This window comes from Mytilus galloprovincialis, chromosome 4 (genome assembly GCF_965363235.1).
Source record: "Mytilus galloprovincialis chromosome 4, xbMytGall1.hap1.1, whole genome shotgun sequence".
Classification (NCBI taxonomy): Eukaryota; Metazoa; Mollusca; class Bivalvia; order Mytilida; family Mytilidae; genus Mytilus; species Mytilus galloprovincialis.
The window spans coordinates 102,497,914-102,509,940 of NC_134841.1; the positions used below are offsets into that span (position 1 = coordinate 102,497,914).

The window sequence follows — 12,027 nt, forward strand, 5'->3', positions numbered from 1 at the left end:
GTTCTCATGACATGCTGATATTTTTTTGTTCGAAATGTTTTGATTTAAATCGTATTCTCATTGCAATATTTTATTTACCGAAATGAATGAGTTGTAAGGCTTGAAAATTATCAATATATACTGGATAATCTATTACAATTTAACAGGAAATTGATGGGAAGCGTATTATAAATTGTGAATTAACTTCAATTGATCAATGAGTGAAATATTACTTAAAAGGGTATTTAACAAAAGTACTAGGATTTAAATCAATTTACTGAATAATCAATAGTTATGAATGTAGGGTGAAATCCTTTTTACAGAGGATGACCTTGAGGTCACTCCGATGTATTGTTATCGCTTAAATTTCCGTCATGCATAAATTAGTCAAATTAGTTTTGGGTTTTCAACACCAGTGAAAAAAGTGCATTTTCATACCTGCGATTTCTGTTCTCCGGTTGTACGATGTTTCAACAAAATATGGAATCATTTCAGTTGTTGATTTAGTGGTGAAAATTTGACTGAATTATATCTTAATAAATACGATTTTATATGTTTAATTGGTGTTTAAGAAAGAGGTCAGGTGCTCTTGTTCATTCATAAAATTATCGTTCATTCTGATTCATAAATTTCATCGTTAAATAAAAATCACTACACAGGCAAGTTATACGTGTAGTGTAAATGACCACCTGTAATCTAAAAATAGCGGTCTCACTAATAACGACAAGAAGAATTTTAGCGACAAGAAGCGTCAAGAACGGACAAGAAGAACAAATTAAGCGACAAGAAGACTATTTAGCGACATGAAAACTTCTCGTATCGCATGAGGATGACACATATCAAATGAACAATTATGTAAGGGAATTAGTTTTAAGAAATGATGTCAAAGTAACACTATGGAAATAGTTTTAGTAAGGTGAAATATATATTTATTTTTTACATGGTTATGTCTTGTAAGTTATTTTATTTCTGTCCCATTTTTCAACATTAGCGTCTCGAAAGGTGAAATGTTTTAACTGAATGGTTAATTTAAAATAATTATGAAAATTGTAAAATTAAATAAATAAAAGTAATTATTGCCCAGTTACAAACACTACCAGGGGATTATCCATAATTATCCCAAACTTTAGCCTGGTAAACTTGTTGGCTCCTTGTGAAATATAAAACATATTAAAAATAATTTCCTGCTTAAGTCTTTTATTGATATAAAGTCAAAACCTTCTTGCTTTTCACTAGACAACCATGTCCTGTCAGGTTTAATTCTTATATATGTAGATGAAAAATAAAAGTCCCCAAAACATTAACATGGCATCAATTGCTTTTACAACCTTTAAGGCTTTGGTTTTTTTTACAGAAGAGTGTCCACCATGCACTTGCACTGCACTATAATAATAGTAGAATAAAATTATCATATACAAATAGATGAAAATTATATATACATGCAATCGTAATATTAATAATATAAATAACAACAAACCAGTGTATTCTCTACGACTATTATTATATAAGTATAATAGTCCAAGGTATATTGATTTCTTGCACTACAATATAATAGTTATTACGGTGAGGTTGAATTTCCTGTGATTTATTCATCATCCAAGCACGAACTTGTATCAGAAAAAAATATCTCTAAATTAACCCCAGTTTCAGGTATAGAGATGTGATCTGTTTCTGTGACATGTGCTTTTGACCATCCACAAGAACCTGCGGTCATCCGATGTTCAGTACTTCGGTACTTTGATTTTATCTCCTTTTAACATGTTCTTAACAATTTATCTTAAAACGTATAAAAAATAAATATTTAAGGACTGAATCATAATTTCCGTTTTTTCACACAACTCATTTCTTCTAACCACCAAATTTAAAGCTTACAATTTTTCTTTGTTTCAATTTTTTTTTTACTAATATCTCTTAGACCAAGGTTAAAATAGCAAATTTATTACTTTTGAATATTCCTCACCATGCATTTACATCAATAACATTTCCATTGCCGATTTCTCAAACAAAGATGACTGTTTAAATCCCTCTTTTGAACCTGTCTAACATGATATACCATGTGGCATCAGATAATAAATCTATAATCAAACTTTTATCTTTTGTACATACCCCTTGTGATACACACAGCTATAATAAACGTTTATTTTACTGTCCAAGAAATTACTATAATAGCCTCCCTATGGGCTATCTGAGGCAGTATCATTGTTAAAAGGAAAGGTGTGCAAAATTGTTGTGTCCATACCTATGCCTCTGGCTACACTTTATAAACATAAGACTGAGATAACATACAAGTCAGGTGGTCTAATTGTAAAGGTAAATAATTACAACAAACAGTTTTCTGTACGCTTGATCAGCACCAGTGAGCATATTGAAAATTAAAAAAATGTTTTTATAATATTATGATATAACAGGCTCGTCTATTTACAATGGACAAATCTTATCGACTCTTTAAATTCAATAAAAGATTAAATGTGTTAGAGTTGTTATAAAAAATAGAGTGATAAATTCTATAATATAGTAAAAGATATTCCTTTTACAATACTTGATAAAGTATTTCTAAATTAAGGTAAATATTTGTTACAAGTTTATCATAAAACATTTTAATGATAATGTGAGAAAGAAAATCATTTATAAAAAATGTGATAAATTTTTAAAAACTGGCCAATCATTGTCATTATTGTTTCGCAAACAAATAATATTAATCCCAAAACAAAAATAATTGAAGAGCCAATAAACATTTAGTTTTTAACATTGAAAAAGAAGAATGTCAAGACTAATGACTTACATTTTCTTTCAGCTTTCATAAATGAAAGGTAGTTTAGAAAAAAATCTTTAAAAACCAGAAAATGATTACTTTCCCCTAGCTGGAAATTATATTACCATGAGTGTCAATTTCTCGTCATTAACAGCTCCTTTATCAATAGCATCAGACAGCTGCAGGCAATTGGCAACTTTCATAATCAGTGGTATAGCCAAATGCTTTGTTATGCAGATTAAACTATGGGGATACTTTAACAGACTTTATTGAATGTTAATTTGATATGTTATAGTCATATATATGTATTATAAAATTGTTAATTTTTGTATAAATACAGGAACTTACAAAAGGATATTGATTTTTGAAGTTATTGATTCATGAGCTATGGAACATAAATAACCAGACAAGATCACTAACACATATTGCTTAAAATTGAAGGAGTGAATGATGACTTTAGTTTAATATGCATGATCGGACATGCACATAAAATACAAACTCATAAATTTGCATTTAGTTGCACATTTGGTGTGTTCTTTAATATATTTGTTTGTACAGCTGCCATGATAATGCAGTTGTATAAATCCAGCCCATAAATATATACCCTGAAGTTACATGTCCTGCTAACAGTAGGTCTCTAATTAGTTCAGGATGATCAAACTGTCTAAACACAGGAAATAAGATATTTCCACATTTCAATGACAAATAATGCTTGTATTGTGGCAATTTGCAAATGATGTGTGACCATGAAATAGATCTAACAATATATTTCAATGTGTTAATCACAATTTGATTAGGTAAAATCACTAAGACCCATCTGTAATGAAAAGACTTTTACTTTGTAACTTTAACATGTGAACTACTAATCTGGGGTTTTTAACAAGACTGGTATTTAAAATTGATCACCTTCTAAGTTTAAATCTAACAGTATGTGGGCCAGGTCTTAAACATAAAACTTACTCTTCTTTAAATATTGATCAAATGTGTTAAGATTATTTATAAATTCTGATACCTAATGTATCTGAACATGTTGATAACAAATTTATTTTGCTAGTTTACTGTTTTTTAGTAAAATTTCATTAAATTGAATGAGAGTTCAGGGAGTAAAAATCAATCAATTTTAAAAGGAACACGATTTTTTGTCACTTAAAAATTCAGTTTAGTTTCTTCTTGTTAATTCCAAGGGAGAAAACTCAACAAATCTTAATGTCTTCTTTTTCCTAATCGATTGATCATCAAACATCATAAACATGAGAATACATGGTGGCTGAATTCAGATTTTGTATATAAATACATGTGTACATATGAATACATGGTGGCTGAATTCAGATTTTGTATATAAATACATGTGTACATATGAATACATGGTGGCTGAATTCAGATTTTGTATATAAATACATGTGTACATATGAATACATGGTGGCTGAATTCAGATTTTGTATATAAATACATGGTGGCTGAATTCAGATTTTGTATATAAATACATGTGTACATATGAATACATGGTGGCTGAATTCAGATTTTGTATATAAATACATGTGTACATATGAAATGAATTACCAAACACAAGTAAAAGATTTGTTTAAAAAAAAATACTAAACAGGTCAACATTTGTAATTTTAATTTACATTTATAGAAGAATCAATATAAATCCACCAACTGTATATCAGGATTTCTATTTAAATCATCTGCAGAACTTGCAACTTTCCAAGGCTATTTAGTATCTTATTCAATACATACACAAGAGCATTCATCATTGAGTTTTTAACAATCTTCTACTGACCAGTTTAAAACCATTCAATTCCAATACATGTACATGTATATTGTTTCCATTGAACTAATCAAACATTATCAATACTTTGATCTACAACAGACTTTTAAAAGCCGTGAAGACCTTTAAATGCCAAAAAGTCTAAAGTCAACATTTAAAGAAAATGAGTAGACCTTTTTAGAAAGCAATAAAATCATAAAAACTTGGTTTTTTTCGGGTATATTGTTCTTCTTACGAAGACGGGAGTAGACTCCTAGGTAGAAGTGTAAAACTTGCTTCATTAATGTACAACTAGACTCAGTGCACATGTACATAAGTTGGCATGTTGACATTTCACTTGTATCCACTTTAATTATAGACATATTAACATCACATACTCTGTCCCTTACCAAAAAAAAAAAAAGACCAAACCCAACCATTTGCAGGTCAGAAGCCAGGAATAAACTAATTTTTTTAGTGTTCAACATGTGATTTTGACCACCAATATGATTACGTCATATCTTTATAAATGCCAATCTTAACACAAGTCTGTTTTTCTATCTTATCTTTTTCCCTGTTGAGCCATTGTCTTGACAATCATTACATATGTCAATTTGATACTTGTAAGACTTATTGCTCAAAGTCAATCTTTATAATACATTTTAAAAATTGAGACAGGTGAAATATGAAATAGCAAATGTGTGATATGCTGCGAGGAAAAGTTGTTCAATTATAAGCAAGAAATATAGTACAATGCAGAGATACATTTTAAATACATATAATACCAATAATGACTTTTTACCGATTCTTACATATCACAATTAACTTTCCAATTACATAATAATTCAACTAATTACTCAATTGTGGCTTCCATCTGTTTATCAGAACATTTTCCCTGGTATTAGCTGTAAGGACCAGAGAGAGACATTCATAATATAAAAATATTTTATGTTTCTTGCTGGACTATGGTCAATAATGCGAAATACAATATTATAAAAAATAATCCTGTTTTTAAGGCAAGTAAATTTATCATAATATCAAATAATAGTTAAATAAACTTTAAAATTTATAACCTGTCAGATGTTTAACATCATAATCACATTTTTTACAACCTTGCAGATAATCTGGGGTCCTCGGAGGGGGACATTCAACAAAATAATAGTACACAAACATAAACAATAAACATTTTTTATCCTAAATATTTCAGTTGTGTATTAAAATGGCTGATATGTCTTGCCAGCGTTGAAAGGTTTTGTGTAAATACACATGCCGTGATTTTATCCATGCCGACTGAGGCATGATAAATGGCCGAACGATCGTATAAACGACCGGAAAGACTTGAAAGGCGTTGGTTTTTGATGCTCTGCACTTGTCATAAGCACTTACCATTAATGTTTATACTTTCTTTATCCAGTAAACTACAACATATATTCAAATATATGACAAATTTTCAGGAAAACTATCATAAATTTTACTATGATTTTCCTTTGTTCGTAGCTTCGCCTACCATCTATAGTGAAAGGTTGGTCAGTGCTGAATGGCCAAGGAGAAATTCTGTCAGCCAATCAAATCGCTAGTTTCTCGCTCACTGAGAGTAGGCCAAAAACTTGTTCTGTGTTTAGCCATAGGCCGTTCAAATAAATATCGATTTTATTGTATTAAATCATTCTTTTATTGTTCAGCGTTATAACCGATTAAACATTTAGATGCTTGAAATAAGAATAATAAATTAATCTACAAAATTCATTTCTCAGTTCAATTATTAATCATGCAAAAATAGAAATAAGATAATTTAACATGAGAAATGGATCATTTCTATAAAAAAGGACTTTGAACAAAATTAACATCAGCATATATATATGTTGTAAAATAACTTTTTGGCCAGAAGTTCAATTGGTACCCAGAGTGAATTGGCTACCGAGTTCAACGCGACGTGTTAACGAGCATTTTCGTACTTCATTTCTGTAATATAATTAATCATGTAAGATAACACAATTATGACATCAATCGCCACTGGGTATATTATAATCTCAAAATATACAATTGTTTTCATTTTTTTCTTGTCCGGATTTTAATAGTTTTTTTTTTTTAACTGAACATGCTTGAAATATTTGCCACTGGACGTTATGAGCATTCGATACAGTTTTGATCCCGACAGGATGGTTTTGTTAACAAAATTTGCATACACACTATTTTTCACCTCGTCAATTAAGAAATATTTTTAAAAAATATATATACCTTCATGTAAGAGAAAATGGGGTCGAAATTTTAGACTTTTACTAAAAAAAATATTTTCCTTTGGATAGACATGCCTGAAAATAAAGACACCAGCGCCGGGATTTTTGGTATAGAATTTGGAAAATCTTCTGTACATAAGTATGATATTTGTATAACATTTCTATGAAATGATTTTTGTTTATATATATCAACGTTTCTGGATTTAAGAATAAAAACGGCATAGTTTGCTGTATACATATCTAATTTTAAAAAAAAATCGCCCGTGACCTTTTTTTTATATAAAAATTTGGATAATTATGACATCCATCGCCACTGGGTATATTATACTCTCAAAAATACAAAATTGTATTCATTTTATGTTGTCCGGACGGACCGATTTTACTGATCATTTTTTTTTTCTGAACATGCATGAAATATATGCCACTGGACGTTATAAACATACGATACAGTTTTGATAGACACCTAAAAAGAAAGACACAAGCGGATTTTTTTATAAACATTTGTAAATCTTCTGTACATAAGTGTGATTTTTGTATAACAATTCTTTTGAAAAAAATAATGTTTATCAACGTTTCTGGATTTTAGAATACTGTTTGCTGTATATAGTTTATGACATCTTTTTTGATAAAAATTTGGTACAATTATGACATCAATCATGAGAAAACTGTAAGTCAAACGTAAATGGAGATGAAAAAAAGTGAAAAAAAAAAACATGACTGGTCTTATTTCTCATAAGAAAAGGGGGAGCGGAGAGAATTAGCCCACCCTTTTTTGAAAGCCAAGAAAATAAAAATAGCAGTTTTTTAACAATATATCTAATTAAAAAGAAAATCGTCCGTGACTTTTTTTTATCATAAAATTGGTACAATTATGACATCAATGATGAGGAAACTGTACGTAGAACGTAAATGGAGATAAAAAAAAAAAAAAAAACACAAAAAAAAAACAGACTAGTCTTATTTCTCATAAGAAAGAGAGGAGGAGAATCCACCCGTTTTGAAAACCAAGAAAATAAAAATATCACTGTTTTTTGACGATATATCATGTAAATTTTGTTAAATATAAACTGTTCAATTGTTCAAAATTACGCCCCAATTAAAAAATCCGGGAGAAAACCCTAAAAAAAAAACGGGATTATCTGGATACACTGTCGTCTTCTTTAAGATATTGTCTTTAATTCTCTCTGTGTTATAAGAACAAACTCACACCAAAGATCTCAATTATTATAAAACATGTACATGTAATTCATTTGTATATAGTTAATATGATTAATAATGTTACCTGCCATAAATAATAAAGTCTGTATATTGGAAATTTACAGGTAATTGGAAGTTTTGTGTGACAGATAAAGAGTAACACATGGAACGCAAAGACACACGTTCTCACCCTTACAACAACAATAAAATAACAGTTATATACATGTAATAATAATAATTAAGTGGACTGGCACTATTCATCATTATGGTTGCCTTTTTTTATCACTGTAAGTTATTGCCGTGAAGGTAGCAGACCCTACGAAGATAGTCTAGCATTTAAATCTGGGCTCACTGAACGACAAGAGAATGTTTGTAAGTCTATCCTGGGATTATGAATCAATTTACAAGTAGAAATGTAAACTGGGATCCTGTTTCTCTGTACGACAGTGGATATTTCGTAAGTCTAGTGTGGGATCATGGTCGGCCAGTCTAGACTGGGATCATGTTTCTCTGTAAGACAGTGAACATTTCGTAAGTCTTACCTGGGATTTTTGAACGAACAAAATATACAAATTTTCAAACATGTTGAAAATTTCATAAAAAGGTCAAACAGATTTCTTATGCCTTGATAGAGCGTTATTGTTACTGGCACGGAACATCATCGTCATCATCATCACAGAAACATATGACGTTCAGGGCCGTTACTAGCCCCTTTTAATACTGAGGCAAAATATATTTTCGCGAGGGGTCTTGGGGCCGCTTAAGCTCTGAAGCTCAGAAGCTCTGAGAAAAATAACGCAAAATTATGCATTCTGAGCGTTTCCCGGACTCTTTCTTACATAGAAACGCAAATCATTTTTAGCTATTTTTTCGACAATATTCTGGTCTCAAAGCAAAAAAATAGATTCACTTTAAAGTTTTAGGGAAATTCAAAACATTAAAAGACCGATATGTAGAATAAAGCAAAAATCGTAATTCACATAATCATTAATACCGGATCTGTCCGTCTGTCTGTTCTTGTCTTGTATTGTGCTGATTTTTTATGACTAGATTTAAATATAGTGACAGTCATAAGTGCAGTAATATACGTTAAATACTAGTATTGCTCAAGTCGATACTAGGGACCATATCACCTTGTTTTACGGTATTTATGATTATTTCATTATTGAAGACCCTCCAGCAACTATCAAGATGAAGAACAGGAATAAAAACTTTGACCATTGATCATTTGTATTTTCTGCTTTATACATTGACATTGTGTGCGATTAGCTCCCGTGCACGTGTACTTCATATTCCTTTTTTTTCAGTTAAAGGGTCTGAACACGACTTAATGCAAATTTAACCCTTGAATGTAAAAGGTCATATATATGGCAATACATTGATGTTTTTTTCAACAAATGATTTGATACCGGGAAATTGGTGGTTTTACTTTAATTTAAACCATGTCAGCTATCTAGTTTTATCCACAGGCGCTTGGGTATATGATACAGTTATTTTTTTTATTTTTTGTTGTTGATTAAGTTAGATATTCAATTTTCTATATTTATAATACATATCTATTACTTCTGTGCATATCTCACCTACAGAAAATACCTAATTTTGCCCTCTATACTAAGAAAAATTGGGTATGGTTTTATATACAAGAAAGGCAGTTTCGTATTCTTTGCTATCAAGTCCAATTCTCCATGCAGAAATGACCACTTTTTTCTGTGTCCAGTAGCATCGTATATTCTAAAAATACTTTCTCGCATAATGCCTGGAAATTAGTGGACATGCAACATTACACAGTGTGACACGTTTACAAATTAAAATCAACACTCAGACTAGTCATTAAGTAGGACAATAAATGAACAAAATACAAACCCGGGACACAGAAGTACAAACAAAAGACCATCAACTCTGAAAACGAACAAGTAAAATAGAAACATGGATTACGAAAAATATGCAGGGGCGACATCAGAGAGTGAAGAGAACTTGCTTCTTGCAAGACACTTTCAGTGAAAACAATTGATATGAAGACAATCATATGAAGACAATCTTTTGTTTTAGTTTTTTTTTTTTGAAATTTAAAACATGAGGCATTTGCCTCATTTGCCTCAATGTAGTTACGGCCCTGACTTTTCAAACTTTCTTTTTCTCTTTTTCTCTCTCTCTCCTCTTTTTATCTATGAAAGCTAGAATTATATTCTATAAACTGCTTTACATGCATGTCCATTATACTATAAAATTGAGAATGGAAATGGAGAATGTGTCAAAGAGACAACAACCCGACCATAGAAAAAACAACAACAGAAGGTCACCAACAGGTCTTCAATGTAGCGAGAAATTCCCGCACCCGGAGGTGTCCTTCAGCTGGCCCCTAAACAAATATATACTAGTTCAGTGCATGATAATATACAGTAACTATTTATTGTAATTTTATATTGTATTATGGAGAAGACTTCATAAGTATGATATACTTGTGTCTAATCCATTTTGCTTTAATTCAGCAAATAAAATATATTTAAACTAAATCTTGCCTGGGATCATGGTCCGTCAGTCTAGACTGGAATCCTGTATCTCTGTACTCACAATGAACATTTCGTATGTCTTATCTGGGATCAGGGTCCGTCAGTCTAGACTGGAATCCTGTTTCTCCGTAAGACAATGAACATTTCGTACATCTTGCCTGGGATCATGGTCCTTCAGTCTAGACTGGGATCCAGTTTCTTTGTAAGAAAGAGAACATTTCGTATGTCTTGCCTGAGATCATGGTCCGTCAGTCTAGACTGGAATCCTGTGTCTCTGTAAGACAGTGAATATTTCGTAAGTCTTGACTGGGACTTTCGAACGAACAAAATATTCAAAAGTTTTCGTATGTCTTTCCAGGGAAAATGATGCTTCAGTCTAGACTGGGATCATGTGTCTGTAAGACAATTGACATTTCGTATGTCTTGCCTGAGATCATGGTCCTTCAGTCTAGACTGGAATCCTGTGTCTCTGTAAGACAGTGAACATTTCGTAAGTCTTGACTGGGACTTTCGAACGAACAAAATATTCAAAAGTTTTCGTATGTCTTTCCAGGGAAAATGTTGCTTCAGTCTAGACTGGGATCATGTGTCTATAACACAATTGACATTTCGTATGTCTTGCCTGGGATCATGGTCCTTCAGTCTAGACTGGAATCCTGTGTCTCTGTAAGACAGTGAACATTTCGTAAGTCTTGACTGGGACTTTCGAACGAACAAAATATTCAAAAGTTTTCGTATGTCTTGCCAGGGAAAATGATGCTTCAGTCTAGACTGGGATCATGTGTCTGTAAGACAATTGACATTTCGTATGTCTTGCCTGGGATCATGGTCCTTCAGTCTAGACTGGAATCCTGTGTCTCTGTAAGACGGTGAACATTTCGTAAGTCTATTCTGGGATCATGGTCCGTCAGTCTAGATTGGGATCCTGTGTCTGTAAGACAATGAACATTTCGTATATCTTGCCTGGGATCAGAGTCCGTCAGTCTAGATTGGAATATGGTTTCTGGGTGGGGATCTCATCGGTTTCCAAGTTCTCAAACAGGAGGGGGTAGGGTGACCCCAGGGACTCCCCTATATATCATTTGATTTGTTATATTGTCCCATACATGAGTATATATGGTTTAGGGGTGAGGATTTTGACCATTTCCAAGTTTTCAAACAGGAGGGTGTACGGGGACCCTTTCTCTGTAAGACAATGAACATTTCGTATGTCTTCCCTGAGGTCATGGTCCTTTAGTCTTGATTGGGATACTGTGTCTCTAAGACAATGAACATTTCGTGAGTCTACTCTGATATCATGGTCCGTCAGTCTATTGGAATCCTGTGTCTCTGTAAGAAAGTGAACATTTCGTATGTCTTGCCTAAGATCATGGTCCGTCAGTCTAGATTGGGATCTTGTGTCTCTGTAAGACAACGAACATTTCGTGAGTCTATTCTGGGACAATGGCCCGTCAGTCTAGACTAGGATCCTGTGTCTCTGTTAGACAATGAACATTTCGTATATCTTGCCTGGGATCATTGTCCGTCAGTCTAGATTGGGATCCGGTGTTTCTGTAAGAAAGTGAACATTTCGTATGTCTTGCCTGAAATCATGGTCCTTCA

At 32.0% G+C, this 12,027-nt stretch overlaps 1 protein-coding gene and 1 long non-coding RNA gene across 5 annotated transcripts in view; one reads left to right on the top strand and one right to left on the bottom strand.

Moving 5' to 3' along the window:
• The window catches only part of LOC143073664 (zinc finger protein 608-like), a 26,337-nt gene extending 20,313 nt beyond the window's left edge, over positions 1-6,024 (bottom strand). For 2 of the 4 annotated variants that reach the window (XM_076249373.1, XM_076249370.1), the window contains exon 1: positions 5,868-6,024. The gene's annotated coding sequence lies outside the window, so the exon portion shown is untranslated. Of the gene's footprint in view, positions 1-1,939; positions 2,052-2,085; positions 2,218-5,867 lie in introns of those variants that run through there. The other 2 variants (XM_076249371.1, XM_076249372.1) reach the window with 2 other exon arrangements.
• LOC143073665 (uncharacterized) lies at positions 2,144-9,139 on the top strand. Its single transcript, XR_012977564.1, has 2 exons — positions 2,144-2,289; positions 8,041-9,139. It is a non-coding gene; the product is annotated as an uncharacterized LOC143073665 (long non-coding RNA).
• The last annotated feature ends 2,888 nt before the right edge of the window (positions 9,140-12,027 follow it).